A 23,975-nucleotide genomic window follows, 5' to 3' on the forward strand; every position below is an offset into this window, starting at 1 on the left:
ACGGATTAAATCAAAGACAAAGAGACTGCGCGACTCAGCCTGATGAAAAGTAGAACCACCACAAGAGGATTACTGTCTTAGAACTCCAGTATTTCTTGCTCTGAAGCGGTTGCTGAACTAGGCTCTTGACTTCTGCTATTACAAAACTCAAGTCCACTATAACATGGTAACCAACCTGAATACTACTGTGTCGTAGATCACCACAGCAAAAGCAGTGTGACACCTGCATTCACAGTTCGTCGCCAGAATCATCGTCAGTTCTGCTTTCATCATCCATAAGTTCCATTTCTGTACGGGTCTGTTCATCGTTGGCGCAGTTTTGACACCCACAGCACTCTGTGCAGGACAGTCCTTTTGACCGGCAAGAACACTGGTTGGTCTCGCATTTCGTCTTCTTGCAATTACATTTCGTCGCCTGTAACAGTCCCTTCCGCGCTGGTGGTTTGCTCAGCCAGTGAACAATCAGTGCTCCGTTGCATTCCACCCATCCGTGAAATGTAGGAGAAGGGGCTTCTATAATCCTCTCAGTCGCACGGTGGTGGATCGCAGACTGATAGTTCACTCTTTTGCAATGCAGCATCAGAGCGTCGCTTGTAGGCGGCAACTTCTGTTCTCCCAGCGACTGGCTGCAGAATAGCTTGTAGCGAGCCTCATCCACACTCTTCATGGTCGGCTGATTGTACATGGCGCAGACGAATTGTTCCAGGTCGTGAATGATATTCTGATCTAGCGTGAATTCTCGACCAATGCTCCCGAAACAGGTGATGAGATGGGGACTCTTCATCATCAAGTCAAATGGGCTTGTTTTGCCCTTACCATGGAATGCACTGGTGGTATCACTTCCCGTGAAATTGTGCAAACCTATCAACGCATCGCAGACAGAACTTTCCAGGGCATTACTCAGCTTCCTAATGGCAACGACGATAATGTCCTTGGGACTTCCTGTGACCAGATGGAAATTTCGCGCCCAAATCGACTTCGAGTGAGCCAATGCCAGCACAAACACATCGGTGTCGAAACTCTCTATGCGCACCGACTCTTCATTCTGTCCCACGTGAGCGGCATGTAGCAGGAGCTTCGTGTCAGCTTCCTCATAGTCACATTCAAGTTCAGGTACTGACGACACAGTCATGACACCATTCGATGCCTTGATTTTCTCACATTTCCCAGCATGACTGATGTACAACAGCATGTCGCCCAGTTTTGATGGAGAGATGTTTCTCATCCACGATTCGACGATTAACTCTATCAACGCCTCCTTGTTGGCTCCGCTCAGGAGATAATTGGCCCACTGTTTTGGAAGGGCTTGATCACGTCCGTAGATGGTTCGCACCTGAAGATCGCCCGCCCTGCCCGCTTGTCTGGCGTGCTCCAGGCACTTGATGCTGATACTTGGGTAAGTATCAAACACCACGTCCAGTCTCAAAGATTGGTAATGTCGTGCTTTGGCCACTACGATGTTCAGCACCATCTCTTCCAGTTTGCCGAAAGTGTTAGGCAGTGAACCAGCCTTTATTGCCTGAATAACGGCCATTCAATCCACAATTGTGGCACCTTGGATAGACCGAGCGCCCACACGGCAATTGGGCCACAGTTTCAGTACATGGTTGCGGAGTTTGGCTTTGTCCGTCTTAGCAATCGAACCATCACCGGATGCCAGCGGGAAAGATATGTTCACCAGTGGGTATGCGAGCAGATCGTGGAGTGTTACATTGCTTTTCTTGCCAATCAACAGCAGTCGTGTGAAAAGACGACGTTAATTCGCAATTTCAACCTTTGGCGTCTGCTGGTGGGGAGTCGCCGACTTGCCTCACGCCTTCGAGAAAGTTGCCAATTTGACCTTCGAAATCGGACTGAAGAATGGGACCTCACCCGAGAGAAGCCGATCACGCAAGAATTGCACGACAGCATTCTCTCCCTTGACATACGCGTTCATAAAGTCCGCGGAAGTGGCTGGCGGTGCGATGACACCTGAACTAATATTGACGAGTTCAAGGTGAGCACCGGAGAAAGGGTTAATCATTTGAAGTAGTGTGTCCATCACTTGTACCACCACTGCTTCGTTGTTCTTCGAGCTCGACACGTCCAAATCCTTTCTCGTTCGGGACTCGTCATGGATACCCGCCATGGACTCACATTTCCTTGCGATTTCCACACGTGCTGGTTGGGACAGGATCCATTTCTTCACAGCTGTGCTTTTCTGAGTGTAACCAATGATGCCTCCACTGGTCTTGCTGTCCCTATTTAACATCTGCTCTATGATCTGATTGCACGCAACACTACTAAATCCATAACGAGTATGCCGTTGGGCAATCCATTTGCCATCCATGCACGCTTGATAGGTGTCTGGGTGGGAGTGCTGTAGCCCGGCCATTTCCAGCCAGTAAGCGGGTAAGTACCTTGCATAGTTTAGGTGATCGTACGCAAAGTACCAGGGCATTGACGCTCTCGTGATCGCATGGTGTTTCGGACAGTTCGAAGTACGAGTTGCCCGTATAAGCTCTAGTGCTAGCTCCACCATTTCCAAGTAGGAGCACCAGAATGTGAATGTTTTGCTCGTTGTACATTGCTGCTGTCTGAAGTCGCTGTAGCGTGTGAACATTTCTGAGACCTCTTCCGACGACAGTAACTGTTCGAACAACGGAGACGGAAATGTTTCCTGGAGACGCTCTATACACCTATCGAATCGCACATGCGTCTCCTCTGCGAGGGAGTCCATGAAGGCCTGGAAGCATAGTCTTCCTAGTGCTTCGTAGACGAGCTTGTGACAGCGCAGACTCCTGTTATAGTGGTGGCCGTTTATTACTGAATTTGCAGAACGCTGAGTGACAATACCAGACTCTATTACGAGGTCTAGCAGACCTGCGTCTCTGAATCTTTTGCCGATCACGCCGAGGAAGCTCATGAGTTGGTGGAATTCGCCGAGACGAATTACCAACCTTTCTGTAAACTCCGGGTGCAACCAACGAATCTCCTGCGCCTTACTGTAGATCGCAAGGTCAAAGACTCGAACTACTTCTTCACATTCCAGTTTATCAGCCATATTGATGGTTTGGCGTAGGACAGTGTAAACGGTGTCCAGTTCCGTGGGTGATGCCTCGATCACGGGAAGGTAGATGATGGCTGACTTGGTCAACTTTTCATCACGACGAAGGAGGGTGTTGTACCCAGTCCATGTCGGCAACCGCCCGTCCGTTTTCTGGACCGTTTTCATTGTGTAATAGAGCACATCCAGCGATAGCCTGTCCTCTTGTGACGGACTGATGTCAATGTCACAACTGTAAAAGGCTGTGGTCCCTTGCCTTTTCCCGCCACCATACTTGAGAATGGGTGGCGTGTTACCAACTAATGACCGCTGACGACGGCTAATTGGAGTCACTGGACGAGCGTGCTGAATCGGCTTAGAGGGTGCGTCTTGCATCATCAATCCATTGGTGTGGTGAGTGGTCCCACGACCAGTGAGGGTCTCCTCACTGAAATCGATGTTATCGTACACGAATATTGTCGGTACATTTCTGAGGCAGTTTGAGGGCAGTTTTCCCTCCTGATCAATCTGTAACAGCGCCAAAGCGGTTTCCAACACCTGTGTAGTACTGACTGAGACACAATGCCCAAGCTTGTTGAGCAATCCTAACAGTCGCGTAGAACCAGTCCAATGTTTCACAGTCAGGCCCAATGCATAGGACTTCGGAGTAAAGTCTGACCCCTTGACGCTATAGAAATAACGTCTTGAAGAACAGAGAGCATTTTCAGATGAATATGCCGTGGGAGTTCCACAAATTTCTCCAGGGTTGGCTCGTCTGCCAGGCCCGCTATCCATGCAACAAGGTTGTACAATGCAACAGGGATGGTTCTTTCAGCATTTGAAATGTCAAAGTCAGGAGCAAGTGGTGGCCATGTAATGTCCACACTTTGGTGTTTGTTCAGGTCATCCCTCACCATGAGTGCTCCCGAGTATAGAACATGTAAATTGAGGCCTGAGTCACCCTGCTGTGGACCCTGGATGGCTTCATCCTCTGTAGTTGACTGTTTCTGTTGTAGAGCTATTGTCTACAACAGCAGCCTGATCAATGGAACCAATATCAATGTCCTTCATGAACACCACTTCGCTCTCAGACATTTTTGGTGGACGATAGAAAATCATGTCTGGGTACCGTTCCTGCAGTCTTTTCTTCAGTCTTGTTGCCTGGTAGTTGGCCTTATCCTGACCTTCGCATACTCTGAGTTGGTCATTGAACATCTCACACAACTTCTTCATATGTAGAGATTGCTTTCCATCAATGAGTCTTTCCTGGATTACTTTATCACAGAAAATGTCAAATGTTGAGTCATAGTTCACTTTCTGAGTTTGGAGTTTACTTTCACTCTGTCTCTGGTATGTGTCATTCACACACTCGTAATAACATTTACGGTGATAACAAACTTCCAGCGCCACACAGTCTTTATCCTTTATAGTTGTCATTATTCTCACATCACGTTCATCTCTCCTCTGCTCAGCAGTTTCCCTCAGCTTTCCTTCATCCTGTGTTTCTGCCAGGGACAACTGATCACGTTGAGATTTTTCTTTGACATGGATGAATGTCTTTTTCTGGCATATGATACAAATTCTTGGCAGTACACCAGCTGATTTGCCAGCCACCCTTTCTACAGAGGTTCTGAGGGATTTTCTACGTATTTTGTGGTATGAGTGCCCCTCTTCTTCGAGTCCGCCCACCACCTCACTGGCTCTAGCAGAAACTGCAGTAGTGCTGGCTTCTGATTTCCTTTTCCTGGCTTCAGCGCGTTTTATATGATCCTTCTTACAAAACGACGCATAGCAGAACCGGTGACAGCCGGCATCCGCAGGAGGATCAGTCATTGGCAGCAGTTTCATAATTTGATCAGCCAGCAAACGGCATTTGTTGATAGTCTCACTATCTGTGGCATCACACCAAGCCGTCCATCCATCCATCCATTGGGACCATACTCTGTGCAGAGCGTTGGTGCTGCCGAAGCAGTCTCCTGGGCTATTGGGTCACAATCCTGGACGGGTCGCCACTCCGACACAGGATACCAGCAGGCTGGTACTCATTTTGCTGACCTCGGAAGGATGACAGACAGAGACAACCCCACTTGGTATTAATTCAACAACAAAGTGGGATTTGAACTCAGGATCCCTGGATCCCAAGCCCACCACCCTAACCATTAAGCCAACACCAGGCATACACCAAGCCGTCGCACACTCGCATACCTTATGCCAGCTCTTATCCGTGAATTGCGTCACTTTCTCATCATCCTCCATGCCCAAGTGTATGAAACAACGCATATTTGGTTGTTGAAAGACCAAAAATCACTCGAAATCACACGACAACCATGGGCGCTGCAATCTTGATTTGGTGTTTCCTGGTCATTTCCTTCGCAATTAGAAGCACGCCACGCCCACTTCACGGCGGTAATTTCAAATGGTAATAACTGTCGGTGTGTCAAGTTGTGCATATGGAAACAAGTAGGAATTTCAATGGTGTGTTCTAATGTCAACGACGATAATGTCCTTGGGACTTCCTGTGACCAGATGGAAATTTCGCGCCCGAATCGACTTCGAGTGAGCCAATGCCAACACAAACACATCGGTGTCGAAACTCTCTATGCGCACCGACTCTTCATTCTGTCCCGCGTGAGCGGCATGTAGCAGGTGCTTCCTCATAGTCACATTCAAGTTCAGGTACTGACGACACAGTCATGACACCATTCGATGCCTTGATTTTCTCACATTTCCCAGCATGACTGATGTACAACAGCATGTCACCCAGTTTTGATGGAGAGATGTTTCAACGATATAAAGAGGGGCATGTACTGACCTATATAAAGTCGACAAACAAATAATATTACATCAAATCGATAATATAAAACAATGTTTTGAGCTTATCCGGAATTTACATTCCAGAAAAGGTATCATCATCATGCACTGTCCGTCTGTCCATCAGTCTCCTTTATCGACTTCTCCAACCAAACCGCTGGACTTATCTGGCTGAAATTTGGCAGCAGCGATCCTCTAGTGACTGGTAACAGGAATTGCAAAGCTCGTTCTGGTCACATGACTTGAAGTAGGTCAAAATGGCCAACTTGGTAAATTTCTTCAAAAATCTTCTTCTCCAGACCCACTAAAATATGTGACCAAATTTGGGTTGCAACATTAGGACAGGGTCATGATGTTAAATTGCAGGGGCCATGCCGATCCCATGACGGGAAGTGTGTCAAAATGGCAGTCGTGCAAATTCCTTCCAAAATCTTCTTCTGTACACCCACCAGTCAGAAGGCTACAAAATTTGGGTTACAGCATTAAGCCAGGGCCCAGTGGATATATTTTTATAACTTCAGTTCGGGAGCATCGTTCAATACAGAACCCAAATAAAAAGAGTCGAAAAAGCAATTTAACTTTCAAATATCAATGGCAACAAGAGCGAACACTTCTTTGCAATACATATCCCCTACCGATACCAATAAACGTTCGGGAGATAACTTGTTTTCGTTTAACGCATGCTTGAGCCGATACCTGATTAAAAATGAAGAAGAAGAAACTGTCAAACCTACCATGTTGCATTTGTTTCTCAGCCTTGCTTATTTCATTCGAGCAATATTAAAATTAATCCGATGTACATTCACAAAGCAAAAACATGTGCACGGCTGATGTGCATATACAGTATATTACATCGTGGTTATATACCTGGGATTATTCCAATTGCAAGGGACCACGAACTAACACCCAGGCCGACCGATCTGTGCTGCTTCATGCAATGGGGGTGCATGATTTTATAGGGTGGGGTCAGGCTAACTGCCCAGCAAATGGGTGTAATGCAGTGGGGTTGTCAGGGCAGCTGAACACTGACCAATATTATAAAGTGTTATATTTTCTCAGTCTAAAAAGGACATTACTGAAAAATTGACAAGATGCCTTGAAACTTGAACTTGTTCTGCAACTTATCATAATAAAGCCATGTACCAAGTTTCAGCTTAACATATTCAAGGGTATGGGGGGGGGGGGGAGGTCGGAAAAACCATAGGTGGGACGGACAGATGGACGGCCAGCAAACCTGAAGTCCCCTCCAGTGAAACAGGGAAGGGACTGATAAAATAAAATCAATCCAGCAAAACTACTGTTCACAATGAAATGGAAACAAGATATTACTGGAGAAAAATATATATATATATATATATATATATATATATATATATATATATATATATATATATACATATATATACATATATATATATATATATACACATATATATATATACATATATACACATATATATATATACATATATACATATATATGTATATATTAAAGACCGTATGCTAAAATTGAAATGCACACAGCAGGTAGACTCTTGGAATAGTTTATTTCCGTAATGTACGTTGAGTAGCGCCTTTCCCATCGGGGTTACTGTGATCAAATACGTTGGGTTGGGTAGCTAGCACCCCCTCTCAACCCCTTTGGGCTCATAGCAACATCAGCGCGTAATGACGTGAGCAGTCAGGGCCATCATCACGTAGGGTGTGTGTTGTTTTGCGTGTGTTGTTTTGCGTACATTGTTTTCCTGTCATGATTTCTCGGCATGTGCCAATAACACCAGCATTCTGGAACCTTCACCGAAGCCATGCCTTCAGGAGGCACACACCAAGTTCCCATTTGTTGTTAAAACCCCACACAAAGTCCTGATCTGTCTGTTCGTCTGTATAGACATCTATCTTGTACTGTATTTCGTTTCCCTAATCTCCAATCTCCAGTCATTCCCCTCCAGCTAAACACGACTGGAATAGGGACCAGGGCATGACACAGCAGCCCCTAAATTGCCTTGTTCACATGTTCCGTTCAATCTGCCCGGGTGTCTGTCCTTTCCCCATATTGGTCCAGCAATGTCCGTACATAGATTAGCTGGGAGATTATAATTCCCCAACTGATTGGCTCTCACATCAGTCCGGCATTGTGTTTGCGGTAAACGTATTGTTGTGGTTGAGGAAATTCGCAAACCACCATTCAGGTCCCGTAGGCTAGATATCTCTGTAAGTATATGTGTAGTTAGCCCAAACCCGTTGTTTAGAGGGAATAAATGTCATTCATTCGGGCTGCGACCCTTTAAGATAGCCGTTTTTCTGTTCTATCTTTATTTTGAACCAACCACGTCTCAACCACCATCACACAACAACCACCAACCACAACGCCGCTTCAAAACAACAACAACGCCAACAGCCACGACCTTTACCGTCACAACTCGCTCTCGCAATCATCGCATCACCGCCATGCCAAGCGTCACCGTGGCCAGGGACCACCACAATAAACCCTCCACCACCTTCACCTCTCCTCCTTCTGCCGCCATTCCCGCACCGCTTGCGGACACCGATCCTGGACTCGTACAGGGCGCGCGCCGAGCAGCGGGTGCAAAAAGCGGCCTTTCCGGGGAAGGCGGATCGGGAATGATTCACGCCCACTTTTCCTCCGTCCAATGGGGGAGCGTGGCTCCGCCCCCGAGCCGATCCTGATCCAAAAATCTGCATATGGTTTCTCCTGTCGCACTATAAAGCGCCGAGCGCGGAGCGAATTGGGTCGAGTTGAGAGTTTCTGTTTCGGGCTCGGGCGAGTTGGAGAGGTGTGGCGCGGCAGCGGCAGAGAGAAGAGTTTCTGTTTCGGGCTCGGGCGCGTTGTGGCGGCGGCGAAGCGTGGCAGCAGCAGCGCAGCAGCCAAGACGGGGTTCGGAGTCTGGCGGGGAGCTGCGGAGAGGGGAGGCCGGGAACGCGGTCGAGGTCGCAGTGGAGTCGCTCGTCGCGGGACCCAAGCAAGCCAGATATCCTCTTTCCCCCGAGCATCAACAACCCCCCCCTGTTTCCCCCCACGCTGAGATAGTGTGAGAAGGGGGCCCCGTTCCCACCCCATTCCAGGCAGTGCCAGCGAGGCCCGCGGAGTCGGGGCGCCGCCGCCATTTTGCGGCTCATCACCAGACGGGTAGGCTCGACGCGGTCTCGGCCCCAGGCCCGTCTGCCCCCTTGTCATTGAGGGTGGCCCCTTTTTCTTTTGCTTTGGAGTATGTGTTGTCGGCGCCGTCTGTGAAGCAAAACTGTGTAAGTGTTGCCGTGTGCTCGCGTAGTCGGTAGTAGATCTGCATTGTGTTTCTCTTTTACATTTGCTTTTTGTGCATAATTGTTGTGTTACTTTTACATTTGCTTTTGGTGCATAATTGTTGTAATTGTATATGTGTGCTTTCCGTTTGCCGCGGAATAAATGTGCCTTATGTTGAACTGTTTTTCCCGTTTCGCTTCGTCTTTTCTTTAATTGAATCTCCATCTTACTTCACATAAAGGGTTGGTAGTGGGCTAAATACGCCCGAGAATTAATCGGAACCGTCGAGGTTGACGATAACACCGCTCGGTTATCTCGATAGTATGGAACAGGTCGCTTAAGTGGCCCGTGTCCGAAGTCGACCTGCGGCGAGGTGCAATCGCCCGGTCTACCCTCCGTGTGGGTACTTAGGTAGGTCGAATTTGGCGAACAACCCTATCCCACGCGGGGGGCCGATTGGCACGATCGTGGTGAGGCCGAAAGGCCCACCCGTGACTAGTTCCCGGCGTTAGTCCGAGAGGGTCACGACGGAATTGTCCATCCGGTGGGCGACGTGCCGCGATTCGAGTTACGTGGCCGCTCGCACGCCGGCGGGCGCGAATGCGCAACAGTATTGATTCCCCATATAAAGTGCAGAGCTCCTGACAGCCAGAAGGGTCAACTGAGTGCATGTCTGGGCAGACAGCTGAATGAGTGGGGCTCCAAGGGCATCCCACAATGGTTGGCATGGAGCCATCTCATAAGATCTAATGTGCAGCTCTTCGGCACCACCTGCAATCGGGACAATAAAGCTGTGCCTGGATGCTCTGGATCTTGCGTCCCCTCCATACCCTCGCTTCCTCCTGCCCCCTACCCTCACTTCCCCCTCCCCCCTCCCCCATACCCTCACTTCCCCATCCCACCCTCACTTCCCCCTCCCTACCCTCACTTTCATCCTGGTCCCGGACTCTCTGGATCACGCTCACTCTACCCACGGTTATCGCTCTCGCTTTCATCCTGGTTTGCTGGCTGGGATCTGCAGCCCTCATGGCTGTCGGCTGGCCGGTTCCCACAGAGCTCGTAGTCCCTCGGTTGGGGAGGGCAGTGTCAGAGCCATTGCACAGAGCAGTATCAAGCTGGGGAAGATGATGGTGCCACGTACCAGTAGGCTGAGGCCACCCTGCCATGTGTGTGTGTGCGTGAGCGTGTGCGATGGGTACCCTGTCGTGTTATCCAGTAGATAAGCAGTAGGTAAAGTTAAGTCTGCAACTCGTGAATTTTCTCTTTTTTTTGATAATACACACATATATTGCCTTTTATTGCAATTCTTTTACTGCCCTGGTTGCCCTTTGACTCCATTAAAGCCCTCGAGTTCCCTTCCCTCCTTCCCTGAACCCCACATTGATTGTTGTAAATAAATTGCCTTGTTCACATGTTCCTTTCAATCTGCCCGTGTCTGTCCTTTCTCCATATTGGTCCAGCAATGTCCGTACATAGATTAGCTGGGAGATTATAATTCCCCAACTGATTGGCTCTCACATCAGTCTGGCATTGTGTTTGCGGTAAGCTTGGCCACCTTAATCAAGATCCAATAAAGATAAAAGTCGAACAACTGAGGGCACGATTCCCTGACAATGAGACTGCACATACCACAGTGAAATGGTAGTCAGACGAAGAACTCTGGGTCACATGGTTAAATTGTTGGAGTTTGCAGTCGATGAGCAACCCGCCATGACACGGACTTATTCGTGTGCGACGGCCTTAACTCCCGGGGAGTTAAGGTTTTATTTCTGATTGGCTAATCATGAGCGACAGCACAGACAGAAATGCATACCAACAAAGTTCCCAAGCATGTACCACCACATGTAAACGTCAAAAGCAGTCAATATATAAATGAAAAATGAAGACCCACCCACATCTCTCACCTGTGTATGGAGGGAATAACCAATTAGTTCTCACCTTATCAATTAAACCCAGGTGGCTAGGATTATAGAAATATATTGTTGCGAATTCGCGCCCGCCGGCATGCGATCGACCGCTCGACTCGAATGGCGGCCGCCTCGCCCACCGGAACGGACAATTCTGTCGTGACCCTCTCGGAACAACGCCGGGAGCTAGTCACGGGTGGGGGTTTAACCCCACCACAACTGTGCCAATTGCCCACCCGCGCAGGATAGAGTTGCTTGCCAAATTCGATCTACCTAAGTACCTGCGCGGATGGTCGACCGGGCGATCGTACTTCGCCACAGGCCGACTCCGGACACGAACCGCTTAAGTGGTCCGTTCCGTGCTATCGGGATAACCGAGCGGTGTTATCGTCGGCCTCGATGGTTCCGATTAATTATCGGGCGTATCAAGCCCACTACAAACCCTTTACGTGAAGCAGGATGGAGGGTCAATAAAGAAAAGACAAAGCGAAACGGGAAAACAGTTCACACAATGCACATTTATTACGCGACACACGGAAAGCACACATATACAGCCAAACAGTCAAAAGGGTCATTCCATGTCAAATCATCAAATAATCTGCCGTCATCTCTCAGATTTTTGTAAAACTTTGGGAACCAATTGGGACCCATGAAAAACGGCAAGAACTCAAATATTTTTGCTGACAGCCTCTTAATTAGTGAGATACAGACTAACGAACTTTGGACTAATTAGCACGACATTGCGAATTCAAATGGCCATATCTCTAAAAGTATAACACCTAGAGAGCTGGTTTTGGTGTCATTTTAAAGGTATTTTCATGCCCTATGAATTTGTCTGGGCAACATTTTCCTACCTCCAACCACAAAAAAGTTATCACAAAATATAAACTTCAATCATGAATCCCGAAAAAATGTATGCTTCAAGTTTCCTCAAATTCATCCCAGAGGTACCTTATGATGTCAAGAAGCTTCCACATAAATTTTGTGATGGGCACTCCAATAGTTTCTGAGATATGAGCAATAATGTACATGTACGTATGGCATATAGGTTCGAAAATCAGCATTTGTAATGTATTATACAATCAATAAGTGAGTTCAAGTACACAGTGTTCACTAACCTGACTTAGGCTTTCAATTTCCTCTTCAATGCAGCAACAGCAGCACTTGTTTCTTCCCCTCAGGCCCAGTTGAAAATGAAAGTACATGATACTTCAAAGTAATTGATGGTCGTTTCCTGTGTTCCCTGTCATGGCTAGGTTAGAATGATTGGATAATACATTACAAATGCTGATTTTCGAACCTATATGCCATACGTACATGTACATTATTGCTCATATCTCAGAAACTATTGGAGTGGCCATCACAAAACTTATGTGGAAGCTTCTTGAGGTACCTCTGGGATGAATTTGAGGAAATTTGAAGGATACATTTTTTGGAGATTCACGATTGAAGTTTATATTTTGTGATAACTTTTTTGTGGTTGGAGGTAGGAAAATGTTGCCCAGACAAATTCATAGGGCATGAAAATACCTTTAAAATGACACCAAAACCAGCTCTCTAGGTGTTATACTTTTAGATATATGGCCATTTGAATTCGGGACGTCGTGCTAATTAGTCCAAAGTTCGTTAGTCTGTATCTCACTAATTAAGAGGATGTTAGCAAAAATATTTGAGTTCTTACCGTTTTTCATGGGTCCCAATTGGTTCAAAAGTTTTACAAAAATCTGAGAGATGACGGCAGATTCTTTGATGATTTGACATGGAATGACCCAAAATGCACTTGTAGCAGTTACAACAAAAGAAACAACGACGCAGAGTTACTACCGACTACGCGCACACACGGCAACACTTATACAGTTCTACTTTACAGACGGCGCCAACACACATTTACTCAAAAGCAAAGGAAAGAAGCCACCCTCATAGACAAGGTGGCAGACGGGCCTGTAGGCCAATATGTGCGCGGGACCTGAAGGAGCGGCCAGGTCTGTGAGACCGGGTGGGTCCTACCCGCGTCCTCGTGACGCGTTGGCGGACGAGCCGCAGATGTGGCTGCATGGCTGTGCCCCGACTCCGTGCTCCTTCGCGGGTTTCGTTGGCACGACGTTTGGAGTGGGGTGGGAACGGGGCCCCCTTTATTGCACTATCTCAGCGCGAGGGAAAAGGGGGAATTGTTGATGCCCTGGGGGAGGGAGAATGGCTGGCTGGCTTGGGTCCCGCGACGAGCGATCTCCCACCGCGACCTCGTCGCCGACCTTCTCACCTCGGACCCGAGCTCCTTGGCCTCTTCCCACAACTCTCCTCAGCCGACTGCAGAACCCAACTCGATGCCTTCGCCACCCGACTCCACTCTCTGCCGCTGCCACACTCTGCTCTCCAACCAAAAACTGACTCTTCCACCAAAACTGACTCTTCCACGATTCGCCTGGTGCTCGCCGTTTTATAGGCCGGCAGGAGAAACAATATGCAAATTTCTGGATCAGGATGACCTCGGGGGTGGAGCCACGCTCGCCAATTGGACGGAGGAAAAGTGGGTGTGAACCTCCCCTGATCCTAGAATTTGCATATATGGATTTCACACAGACGCACCCGGAGGCGGGACCAAGCCGCTCCGCGCTTGCTAATTGGACGGATCAGAAGTGGGCGTGTAGCATTCTTGATCCGAATTCTCCCTCGGAAAGGCCGCTATTTGCACTCGCGGCTCGGTGCGTATCTTGAACGAGCCCAAGACAGCCCGACGCTCAGTGTTCACAGGTAGTGCGGGAATGGCCGTAGGAGAGAGGTGAGGGTGGCAGAGGGTTTATCGGTGGTGGTTTGATGGTTATGGCGGTTGAGATGTGGTTGGTTCAAAATAAAGATAGAACAGAAAAATGGCTATCTCAAAGCGTCGCAGCCCGAATGAATCACATAAATTCCGTCTAAACAACGGGTTTGGGGCTAACTACACATGTACTTTGAGTTATCTCACCTACGGGCCCTTCATGGTGTTTTGCGAATTTCCACAGCCGTAACAATATCAACTCCTCCCATGCTCTTCAAACCAAAAAAGCTGCATAAAACAACCATGAAAGACCACCCAAGGTAAGCACTTTGCCGTTTCAAACTCTTCCCAAAATTCCTCCACAGCTGTAAAGACGTTCACAAATAGTACACATGAGAATTCCAATGCTACACACCCACTCGAGCTGCCAGATCAGTTTCATCGCACTTGCAGGGTATGCTTACACATTGTAAGCAATAACAAACAGTGCTTCCCCATTGTATTGGGTCGCTCACCTGCATTTGATCTTTCATTTATTTATTTCCATTACTTTTTTCATTTATGGACACTTTTCAACGTTTCTGTGATTTCTCCTGGTGTAGTGGCTTCGATGTCTATTGGCACAGAAAATTTCAGCTCTCTGCGTCACCCTGAATGTACCGCTCCTTAATATCAGTCAGTCAGTGATTCAGTGAATCAGTGGTTCGATTGAGCTTTACATACAAGATATATTACATTAAATCCATTTCTGAAGGGGACTAGCAATACAGTTCATGCCTCAAAGCATGATAGGCTCAGCAGATGCTTCCATTCTATTCGAGTTTTTATTCTGTAACATCCTTTCAAAATTATTCCAATTAGTAAAACAACTGCCGAAATAATGACGTAGCAAAGAGTCGCTAATCTTAAGATTGTTAAAATAAACGTGGGATTTTCATTGTGCATATCAGTGCTGGCACATTTAGCAACAGCAATTCAGTTGTCAGTTTCTTGTTCTTAAATAAGACAAAAAATAAAAAAATAAAGACCTTTTATATTTCAGGCTCCAATGCACACGTTTTAAAATTCAGATTAACAAAATACCACAATGTACAATACAAAACATGAATAAGCAGTAAACAACGAAAGTGAAAATCGTTGCACAATGAACGTACTTCTACTGCTTCAATTTAAAGAGATGGTCTGTTTGGCATTCTCATCTAAGCCTTTCTTCCCAATAATTTCGAGAACACGAGGGTGACGTGAAGTTTCAATCAAATGATTGGTATCTTTAAACAAATTAGTCATAAACCACCCCCCCCCCCTCCAAAACAGCCTTTGATGTGTATGTGTATGTGTATGTATGTAATATATATATACATATATACACACACATAATATATACATATATCCATATCCATATCCATACATATATAATTTTTATGACTGCAACTCTTATGATTTTACCCTTCCAATAAAAGTGACAAATTGGCTTCAAGGACAATCAAAACAACAAATATAAATTTTTTACATCCTCACCGTTGACCTGTGGAACATAATGATAAAACAAAGACTTTACCACAGCTGGAATCTGACTGCGCTCCAGTGGAGACGTGCCCTGACCGCCTGTCATGTTCTTTCACGTTTCCTCGAATGGACTGCACTCAGCTATATAAGGATTCACTCGGGCCTCGGCACTGCAATGCGGAGTGCGTCAGCATCATACAGCACATTGCAGCAATGGTGCAGTGCTTACAGCATTTTAACTGTGAGCAGGTCAGTGGTTGATAAATGACAAGCTAATTTACAAACCAAGCACGCTACCAGGAATTTTTTGTTGTTGTTGTTGTTGTTGTTGTTGTTTAAAGAGTCACCACGCCCTTATCTTTGAATTGACAGAAAACAGTTTGCACACTGGCCAAGGATTTTTCAGAGGTTGAGATAACATTATTGTTTCTTTATATTAAGTGTGCTTCTTTTTTATTTTTGATGTTTCTTTTCTATTTCGGAGAGGAGTAATAACCACCTAATGAAGCAAGTAATAAACTACACTAAGCTTAGAATTACTTTGCTGCACAGTGCTGTCCAACAGGTTTGGTGCAGAGGTACCAGATTTGCCTTTGAGTGATTCCCCACTCTGAACTGCCACCCGAATGCTTAACAAACGGGGAATTGCATCAATTCTTGCACCGTCCCTCAAATGGAGGTAAAGCTGCATGAGATACATCTGCCTTCAGTGATTGCTTGTGGGAGGTGAAAGATAACATGGTGTCTCTTGACGAAGAGTTGTCACCGGTACTGCTGACCAAATTCTAAATTCCTCACCGAATCAGCAGCACGGTTGTTCTAAACAGCGGATCAAATTTGGTATCAAATCCTTATTCAATGTAGATGCGTTTGCTCACAATGGCTGTATAGTATGTACCAAAATCAATCAATCAAAAACCAAATAAACATGTACTAAATAACCAAAATCAATAGCACGATGTACATCTGAAGCTTTTGTGAATTACGTTCCAATGTGAAGAAATCAAAAGCAGCACGCATGCACACACACACAATAGTCATTGCTTTGATGGATGAAACAGCAATGTGTTGCCCTGACCCCCAAAAGGGCCGAGACCGGTTGGTAGCTACGTTTTCCATCTGCTTGGTGACAGCTTTTGACGGACATTCTTGCATTGCTTGAGGCCCATCTGGGATTGCCATCAATGACATTGTCGTGACATCATCACGGTGTTGGTCCAAATTCAGAGCACTTCAATAATTTCAGTTTTAAGAAATTTCTACAAATCAATTAAAAATGAAAAGCTGAAATGTTTTGCATCAATAAGTATTCAACCCCCTTGCTATGACATTCCAAATTGAGCTCAGGTGCATCTAATTTCCTTTGATCATCCTTGAGATGTCTCGACAACTTGATTGGAATCCACCTGTGGTTAATTCAATTAATTGGACATGATTTAGAAAGAAACACACCTTTCAATACAAGGTCCCACAGTTGACAGTGCATGTTCAAAGCAAAAGCTCCACAATGAAGTCCAAGGAACTGTCCATAGAACTGTGAGATAGAATTGTGAAAAGGCATAGATCTGGGGAAGGGTATCAAACAATTTCTAGAATGTTGAATGTTCCCAAGAGGACAGTGATCCCATCATTAGGAAATGGAAAGAATATGGAAATACACAGACTCTTCCTACAGCCGTCTGCATGACCAAACTGAGCAACTCAGCAAGAAGGACCTTGGTCAGGGAGGTGACCAAGAACCCAATGACCAATCTGACAGAACTACAGAATTCCTTGGCAGAGTTGGGAGAACCTGCCGGAAGGATAGTCTCTGCAGCAGCTTACAAACCGAGACTTTATGGGAGAGTGGCCAGACAGAAGCCACTCCTGAGAAAAAGGCACACAACAGCATGCCTGGAGTTTGCAAAAAGGTACTTGAAAGACTGAGAGCATGAGGCAAAAGATTGGGGTCTGATGAGATGAAAATTGAACTCTGGCCTGAATACAAAGCGCTCCGTCATGCATAAACAGAGCACAGCTCATCACCATCTAACACAATCTCAACCATGAAGCACGGTGGTGGCAGCATCATGCCATGGGGATGCTTTCCAGAGGCAGGGACTGGAAGACTTGTGAGGATAGAGGAAATAATGAGTAGAGCCAAATACAAACAAATCCTTGAGGAGAACCTTCTTCAGAGTGCAAAAAGACCCGAGACTGCGGCGAAGATTTACGTTCCAACAAGACGACCCCAAGCATACAGGCAAAGTCACACTGGAATGGCTTCAGAACAAGAACGTGAAAGTCCTTGAGTGGCCCATCCAAAGCCAGACTTTAACCATTGAGAATCTGTGGAAAGACTTGAAGATTGCTGTTTACCAATGCTCCCCATATCTTGAGAAAATCTGCAAGGATGAATGGAAGCAAATCCCCAGAATCCAGATGTGCAAAGCCGATACAGACATACCCAAGAAGACTTGAAGCTGTAATTGCTGCGAAAGGTGCTTCTACAAAGTATTGACTTCGGGGGTTAAATACTTACTAACAAAGGACATGTCAAACTTTTCACTCTTATTTTGTAAAGATTTCTAAAAACACGTTTTCACTTTGACATTGTTGAGTATTTCATGTAGATTGGTGACATTTTTCTTTTTAATTCAATCCATTTTAAATTCATGCTGGAACAAAACAAAATGTGACAAAAGTTGAGGGGTGTGAAAACTTTCTGAAGGCACTGTAGGGCAGTGCTACTCAAAAGTGGTGGTACGCGGACTGGTGCCGGTACGCGGCGAGTTTCACATTATCATAATATATAAAATCTTGAAAAATAATATATTTAAGCCGACAAATTCAAAATACGAGAGAGAGAGAGAAGTATATATATATATATATATATATATATATATATATATATATATATATATATATATATATATATATATATAATACAAAATATATATATATAATACAAAATATATATATATATATATATATATATATATATATATATATAATACAAATATATATATATATATATATATATATATATATATATATATATATATATAATACAAAATATATATATATATATAAAATACAAAATATATATATATATATATATATATATATATATATATATATATATATATATATATATATATATAATACAAAATATATATTTAAAAATGTGTCAACTTTTATTATGTTCATTATATTTGGTGGTTGCTGGAGTGCCCTTATTGTCGGGTTTTCCGCGTGTGTGTGTGTGTGTGTGTGTGTGTGTGTGTGTGTGTGTGTGTGTGTGTGTGTGTGTGTGTGTGTGTGTGTGTGTGTGTGTGTGTGTGTGTGTGTGTGTGTGTGTGTGTGTAACACGAGGCTCCACAGCACAAACCAGCAAACCAATTTCGATGAAACTTGGCGACCAGGTGCCATATGAGCTGGGAGTGTGTGCGTTTGAATTTCGTTGCCAAGCAACCACCCGTTGCTATGCAGCGGCCGAAAAACCGCGTACGGTATTTTCAATACTTGTCCTACAGTTTTGAATGTGGAGAAACGAGACTTCGGAATTAAACACTTCGAGATATTTAGAAAATTTTACTCGAGCCGATTTTTGATTTAGGTTTTATTTTTCAAATGGTAGTCCTTCAAAAATAGGGTGTCTGTTTACCGTCATTTTTTTTTTGTTTGTTTGTATGTAATGGACAGCTCTGGAGGCCAGAGGAGTCAACTGCTTTTGATGAAACTTGACAGGTAGGTTCATGCCAGGATCTAGTTCTATGCTTTTGAGCACCGTTGCTATGGACACGACCGTTGCCTATCAACGGGACTTTGAAATTTCAGAAAAATCCTAAAAATATATTTTTTCGAAAATCAAAAATGGGCTTCCAGGCTTTTATGCGCACTATAATCAACATCTGTCAAATATTTTCAGCCCGATCCGTCAAAAACTATGACTAGTCTGCAATTATGTCGCGACCACCCATGTCGCCTACCGGCTTGTTTTAATATTTTTCCGGTATAAATTACTATTACTCCAGATGTTCAAACAATATTTTCTCGGATCATAAACAAATAATAATATGGCACAAATATGGTACTGGTCCCTGGCACATTGGAAAAAAAAAAAAACCTGCCGGTCCGCCACATCAGATAGTTTGAGAAGCACTGCTGTAGGGTATATATCCTTTCCACGGGGCTGCCTTGGCAGCGTTTAACTGCTTCGGGCAAAGCACCACAGAGAGAACTTTCGACTGCATGCAGAACCACAATCCTTTCGCTTCAACAGCACATAAGAAAACGCATTCTTGCTGGTGCACACTCGTGCGAGCGTGTTGAGGGTTCCAACAACAACATGGGTTTTTGCAAAAGCCACATGTGGGTGCAAAAGAAAACCAAAAAGGTATATTAAAAAAAAAATTTTTTTTTTTTTAAACTATAAATGCTCAGTGTACAGTTTCACCAATTGCTGTGCATTAGCAAAGATATGCATTTTTAAAGTTCTAATGGAACCAAAATGAGCTGAGCAACAAGCAGACATTATTCCCAGTGGAATAACTAGCTCAAAGAGAAATTGAACAAAGGCATTGATGTTCAGGTCACCCGAGATAAAAAGCAATTACATCGGAAATAATGAGTAATTTGCTCTGTCTTCTCCAGTTGCTATGGCTTTCACCTTCAATTAAAAAATGGAAATAAATAAATACAGGAAATGCAAGAGATGGGATGAAAATCTATGCTTTCCATTTCTAAGTTCAGTACTCAGAACACAAACATGTATAATCTGCCCAAATTGAATAAAATGAGGGCGTTAGCTTTTCATCTTATATTATTGCACATTTCTTTGGGAAATTCAAACAAATCTATACTAGGAAAGTGAAATTTCATATTTATTTGTTACTTTCACCACCACCACCACCGAAAGTGGGTGGAAGTTATGTTTTCACCTCTGTCTGTGAGCAGGATATCTCAAAATGTGATGGATGGCCATGCGGATTCGGATTAAATTTGTTGCTTCCTCCATGTGTGCATTTCCTCCATAACTCCAAAAAAAACAAACATAAAACTGAGCAGCCTGAAACTTTGCATGCACACAAAAGGAACCCCAAGGAAGTGCACAAGTGAAAATTGGATGTTTGGGTCAATTAAAACACTCTTTTTGAAGATAATTAACGGCCTTATTTAATTATTTCCTTTATCAGGCGCATCCTCGGCCACCTCCTCTCTGAGGTCTGAAGGCATATCCTGGGTTACCTCACTGGGATCTGAAGCCACCATGTTTTTTGGCCTGCTCAACCATGCTTTGAATTGGAGCAGGCTGCAACAATTTTGTAATGATAAAGTTTTTGCATCCCCACCCCACATTTCTTACTCATATTATGAAATGCCTGTTCACCATAGCAACAAATCACTGGGTACATTGCAATGCTGATAAATGCCCGGACCGGAGAAGCCAGTGTCCGTGGCTATATTTCATTTCCGCACATGCCATAACCTCAAGAATCTCTTAAACTAAGCTCTCCAGAATTGAACTTGGCAGCATTTCCGACTGCCAAAATAGTGTTCATTTGTCCAATTCGGATATTGCTTCGGCATCTCCAGGGGGTGTTTCATATGACGGATAATTGCTTGCTAAGCCAGCTGTTCCTTATCAACAATTTTGTTGAAGTGCTAAAGCCACTTGGCAAGCGCTCTGCAATATTCACACTGTTACTGAATACTGTACATCGATCAACCTGAACAAAGGCCAGGGTCCACTCACCTGTGTTGGTCACATGTTCTGCGGTGCAACTGGTGCTGGCTGGCTTGCTGAAAATGTGAAATTTTATTCCACACAATGTTTCCCCATTTTTGTATGATCTTCCATTTTCGACCCATCACTTCGGCATAAATGCAAATAAAACTTTTTGTTTTAAAAAGTTTCTTCAACTGTTTTGTGGAGTGCTTGTTGAAGCCACGTGGCACACGTTCTTCAAGCATCAATATCGATACCGCGGTTCGATACCAGAAGTAGGAAGGCAAAATAAATTATATGATCACAATGAGTAAAAAATGTTTTCAGTTATGAATTGCCACATCACAGCAGCAAACCCGAGAGGTATGCATGCTCGTTCTAAGCCGTCTTGACTGGGTTCGAATCCCGACCCAGCTATAAACTGTCATCCCAGTGTTTCACAGGCAGAGTGATTTATCAATATGTGTGCCGTTATACTGGACGGAGAGAGAGAGAAGGAGAGAAGGAGAGAAGGAGAGAAGGAGAGAAGGAGAGAAGGAGAGAAGGAGAGAAGGAGAGAAGGAGAGAAGGAGAGAAGGAGAGAAGGAGAGAAGGAGAGAAGGAGAGAAGGAGAGAAGGAGAGAAGGAGAGAAGGAGAGAAGGAGAGAAGGAGAGAAGGAGAGAAGGAGAGAAGGAGAGAAGGAGAGAAGGAGAGAAGGAGAGAAGGAGAGAAGGAGAGAAGGAGAGAAGGAGAGAAGGAGAGAAGGAGAGAAGGAGAGAAGGAGAGAAGGAGAGAAGGAGAGAAGGAGAGAAGGAGAGAAGGAGAGAAGGAGAGAAGGAGAGAAGGAGAGAAGGAGAGAAGGAGAGAAGGAGAGAAGGAGAGAAAGAGAGAAAGAGAGAAAGAGAGAAAGAGAGAAAGAGAGAAAGAGAGAAGGAGAGAAGGAGAGAAGGAGAGAAGGAGAGAAAGAGAGAAAGAGAGAAAGAGAGAAAGAGAGAAAGAGAGAATGAGAGCCTGGTGTTGGCTCAGTGGTTAAGGCCCAGTCACACCTTGACGTTTTAGCCAGCTTATGCAGATTTTTGAAAAATTTGTCGAAAACGCTGGCACACGTCGAATACGTTATGGTTATGGGTAAGTTTTGGAAACATTGAGAGCACACTGAAAAACACTGCCATATGTTGTAGTACGCTGGCTTTCATCGTTGTACTTTGCGGTTGTCCTCAAATTTTAGTATGCTTGAAATTTTACGACTTATGCCAGCGTATGACTCACAAGTTCCGCTACGCTGGCCATAAGTTGTAGGCACGTTATGCGATCGTTGACACACATTAATTGTAAGTTAATCATAAGTCGAAACACATCGAGGTAATGCTTAGCGTACCCGAAACTTATTTCTAACCTATGAGTAACGTATTGTAGGCACGTTACGCGATTGTTGACAAACGTCGACACACATTACTTGGAAGGTACTCATAAGTCGAAACACGTCAATGTAATGGTTAGCGTCAGTGTTCCAGACTCCCTGGTTTTTGTTTTTTTTATTTTTTATTTTCTTCAGTATGACGGTCATGTTGACACTTTGATTTCTAGTGCAGTTATGATTTAAATCGTTGAGCGGCAGCCTATTAATTATATTATATTATAACCACACTAGAAATCGAAGTGTCAACATCACCGTCATACCAAAGAAAAAATAATAAACCAATGTCACCCGCAGGGTGACCCTTATCTTGCCAAAAGGTGACCACGTGTGACTTCTTTAAGGTCACACTGAGGTGAACAGAGCTGCTATCCACCAGGAGCGACTCCTTGAGGAATATCTGCCTACGAGAGATTCCGATGAGAATCGTTCTACAGAGTAACCATGAAAAATATGCTTTTGCCTCATAACGTCACCAAATGACGTCATAATGTCTCAAGCTTGACATATCTAGAAAGCACTCAGAGGTGTCCAATTTGAGGTACTACACGATATGGTTCCTAAAACTTGAAAATTTGACCTTGGGGTCAAATATGTTTGACCTTAGGTGCTAACCATGAAGGTCAAGGCCAATCGCCACCAAAAATTAATCAGCTGAGCGCCAGACCATGAACTATATTCCCATGAAGTTTGAAGACAATCTGATCAAAATTACTGAAAAAATAAGGGTTTCGTTGACTCCCCTGATTTGCGACAAAGTGACCTTGACCTTTGACCTTGACCTTCAAAATTTTGTGCGCTGAAAGGGACCTCTATAGGCCTCTGATATGCGAAGTTACAAAAATTTCCAATGATAACTGTGCTCTGCAGAATTTTTTATACGTGATTACAGACAAACAAACAAACAAAAAAAAAACAAAAAAAACAAAACAAAAAAAAATCATACAAGCTGACTAACATATGTTGCAAAAACATCGTTTTGGCAAGATAAACCCCCCCCCCCCCAAAAAAAAAAAAACCAGTGAGTCTGGAACACTGACGCTAACCATTACCTCGACGTGTTTCGACTTATGAGTAACTTACAAGTAACTTTTGTCGACGTGTGCCAACGATTGCATATCGTGCGTACAACTTATTCCCATCGCATGCGGAAAGTGTGAGGCATACGGCAAGTACGTCGTAAATTGTTTAACACGTTTAAAAGTACAAGACGTACTCCACTTACTACGATGTATGATAGTGTACTTTAGCGTTCTATTCACGTATACCAAACTTACCCATACCATATTTGACGTGCGCCAGCGTTTTAGACGTATTTTTCAGAGGTCGGCATGCGCTGGCAAGATCGCCAAGGTGTGACTGCGATGTTGACACTTCCATTTCTCTGGCAGTTATGATTTGAATCATTGTGCGGCAGCCTTTTAATAGGCTACGCCACGTGATCGTCGGCGATACGTGCAGTGCGCTATGCATAAGTTAGACTATCGTTGGACATAGGTTGTGAACACCGACAACAGGATAAGCATTCATTGGTATAAGTTATCTATAAGACAACGAAACTTTCTGTGTCCGTTACTAATACGTTATGCATACGACTAA

General features: G+C 44.6%; 1 protein-coding gene across 1 annotated transcript in view; it reads right to left on the minus strand.

Moving 5' to 3' along the window:
- Nucleotides 1–15,340, minus strand: part of SPTAN1 (spectrin alpha, non-erythrocytic 1) — a 179,946-nt gene extending 164,606 nt beyond the window's left edge. Inside the window, exon 1 of the mRNA XM_085896171.1 lies at nt 15,322–15,340. The gene's annotated coding sequence lies outside the window, so the exon portion shown is untranslated. The remainder of the gene's footprint in view (nt 1–15,321) is intronic.
- Nucleotides 15,341–23,975: the final 8,635 nt, after the last annotated feature.

Source organism: Eptatretus burgeri, chromosome 1 (assembly GCF_056783735.1).
Source record: "Eptatretus burgeri isolate ZD-2024b chromosome 1, Ebu_testis_v1, whole genome shotgun sequence".
NCBI lineage: Eukaryota > Metazoa > Chordata > Myxini > Myxiniformes > Myxinidae > Eptatretus > Eptatretus burgeri.